The sequence below is a fragment of the Gracilinanus agilis genome, chromosome 4, assembly GCF_016433145.1.
Source record: "Gracilinanus agilis isolate LMUSP501 chromosome 4, AgileGrace, whole genome shotgun sequence".
Classification (NCBI taxonomy): domain Eukaryota; kingdom Metazoa; phylum Chordata; class Mammalia; order Didelphimorphia; family Didelphidae; genus Gracilinanus; species Gracilinanus agilis.
In genome coordinates this window covers 305272131-305275068 of record NC_058133.1, presented here as the reverse complement: position 1 = coordinate 305275068, position 2938 = coordinate 305272131, and the positions used below count along the sequence as shown (strand labels likewise).

At 33.6% G+C, this 2938-nt stretch overlaps 1 pseudogene; it reads right to left on the bottom strand.

The window, feature by feature from the left end:
- Positions 1-2032: 2032 nt before the first annotated feature.
- LOC123246474 lies at positions 2033-2439 on the bottom strand (annotated as a pseudogene).
- Between the last annotated feature and the right edge of the window lie 499 nt (positions 2440-2938).

Below are 2938 nucleotides of genomic sequence, written 5' to 3'. Positions count from 1 at the left end.
CTCATGAAAAGAGAATCGAATATTGGCAAAACCAGGGTTTCATTCCCACCTCTGATTCAGTTTTCTTTCTATGAGATGTCATGTCTCTCTAACTGAAACTAAATTTTGAAAAATAAATCCTACCCAAATCCCCAGAAAAAATGAATAATGGCATAGACAATAGTGATAAAATCAGGATTCTGATGAATAGGAGACATCAAACTAATTTCAAAAGATTCCTTAGGAAAAGAAAATGGAGAAAGGAGCAAACTTTTTAAAGTGCCTACTGTGTACCAGGCACTGTGTTAGATACTTTTAAAATATTATAACATTTTATCATTACAATAGCCTTGTAGAGTAGGTACTATCTCTACTTTACACAGTTGATGAAACTGTGACCAGTCACACAGCTATTATGTGTTTGAGGCTAGATATGAACTAAAGTATTCTTAATTCTTGGCCAAATACTCTTTCCATTCTACTTCAGGGAAGAAAAAAAGTATTCATCTCTGCTATGCATGGACTTCAGTGTAAGTTCCAAAATGTGCTTTAATACTTTTAGGATATATAGTTGAAACTACATAGGTATTGCTGCCAATGCCAGTCATAGTTCTTTTTATGTCAGTTTTATAAAGAACAGTCATGATGGAAGGGAAAAAAATCATCTTTTGTAAGACAGCCATCTGTTGATAGGCCTCTATGTAGTTTAACTAGGCCAGTTCCCAGATGACATAGTGTCTGTCATTGGTCCTAACTTTGAAGCCTTTCCAGAATCACAGTGTTCTGTTAACATTACTTTTAAGAGCTCAGGGTCACCTCTATGCTCTGAAAAAAGCATGACAGGGTCAAAATATTGTAAGAATGAAATTCCAAATGATGTCTTCAACATTTCTTGGATAATTTCTGACAAGTCCTGTTATAATCCAGGAGGATCCACTTAAAAGATCTAATCCATGTATGTCTAGAATGTTAGAAAGTAAACTATATTACCATAGGGACTGCAGATTTTTCTATTGAGGCCTGGTACATAGCACAATGCCTAGTATTTAATAAGTACTTAGTAAATGTCTGTAGATTGGTATGAGAGAGATCAAATTTCCTTCTGGATGCATGTGGTATTTATATCCCAGAGGCTTTAGGGATGGTTCTTAGTATCTCTAATTACAAAGTCACTGGTATATATTAAGTGTAGTTAAAAAAATTAATTCTATTTATTCATTAAAAAGCCTGACCAAAAAGTATTTTTTTCAATATAAATTTAAATAGATCTTTGCTGACTTTGAGTCTAGCACAAAGCCAATTCTCTGGTATATATGTAGTGACAGAAATAGGCGAAAATTGAGATTAAGATGAATAGAGATAGCTAAATGTAAACATCAATCTTTCTATGTATCTATTGTCTATTTTTCTCTTTGTGTTTATATCTCTAGATCTTCGTCTCTCTATCTACCACATTGCCTGGAAAGTTGCAAGCACTATGTAAATGTTAACTATAATTATTGTCTATCTAAGACCAAACCTACAATCTGACCAGTATGGGAACTCTCTCTTTCCATTAATGAAGAATAGGAATTAGTTAATAGCTTGTAGTTTTAATGAATTTCTTGAAGCACAAGAAAGTTTAAGTGATTTGATTATAGTTACAAGGAAAATATATACAAAAGGCAAACTATACAGAAAATATATAAGAACCTAGGTCTTGGAATTAAAAGGCTAGACCTCTAAACACTAGGTTATACACACTCTCTTAAGTTTTAAGTGCTAAATAATTTTAATCCATTACACAATTATGAAATGTCTAGTATGTGCAATACACTTGATCAAGTTAGTAGAGTGAACAAGTTAAAAAAGTGAGGGTCCTTGTACTTAAGAACCCTACCCTAATAAAAATGTAAAAGAAGTGTACAGATCAATATAATAAAATTAGAATAATTAATTCACTGGCCTATGTTAATTACAATGTTATTTATATCAAGAACATGTTAAAACATCTATGATTCATTCACATAAAAAATAAAACAAGGGGTCCTGTGGAGTGCCTTATTGGGTTGAATCAAGTAGGAGTAAAAATGAGGGTATAATTTGGCCACTGGCCAGCAATGAGTGGGTTCCTGAGGACCGTGAAGACCTAATTCCCTCACAGGAATAGCATGGAAATGTAACATATTTTGTTAATTGTTTTTTTTTTTTATTTCTTCTTGCCTTTGCCACTTTTGGGGACCTCTGACTACATCTCTTTCATATTCTACCAGACCATGCAATATTGGTTAAGGACTTTCATTTGGCCCAGCAGTTTCTTGTGGTTGTGACAGTTGATAAGAACCTGGGTTTTGTTTTTCACCAACTATGTAAGCACTGGCAGGGGACTGGTTTTAAACTCTTCTGCAGCAACTCAAGAATCATCTTGCTCTTGGTTTTGTTTAACAGACTCCTGGTGGTGTTGGCCCCTTCATCCTTCATGCCCCTTTCTTCCTCTTCCTGCTGTCAGAATGAAGGTTTCTTGAAGATAGGACCTTTTTTTTTCAGTTTTCTATCTGTCCTTAGAACCCTGCAATGTGTTTGGCACATAGTATGCATTTAATACCATTTTCCTGATATTTTGATTGATTCCATTTTAAGTATTTTTTCTTTATGAATGACATATTTTTACACCCCAAGTTCCTTTCTACAATGGCAGGTATATGGTCTTCACTTCACTATGTCTCTTCCATTTTGCCTATTATACTTACTATTGTATGTATTTATTGGAAGTTAGTGTGTTCTAGTGGAAGGAATATAGTAGAAAGTTTTCTGAATTGAAGTTAGGAGACATGAGCTCAAATCCATACCCTTACACAAAATTTTAGCATGACTGGCCAAGTCACTATTAGAATCAAAAAGAATTTCAGTAAATTGTTCTTAGTAAAAACAAAATGCTTAATAATTTACTTATTCTTCCTTGCTTTCATCGTATAATTTC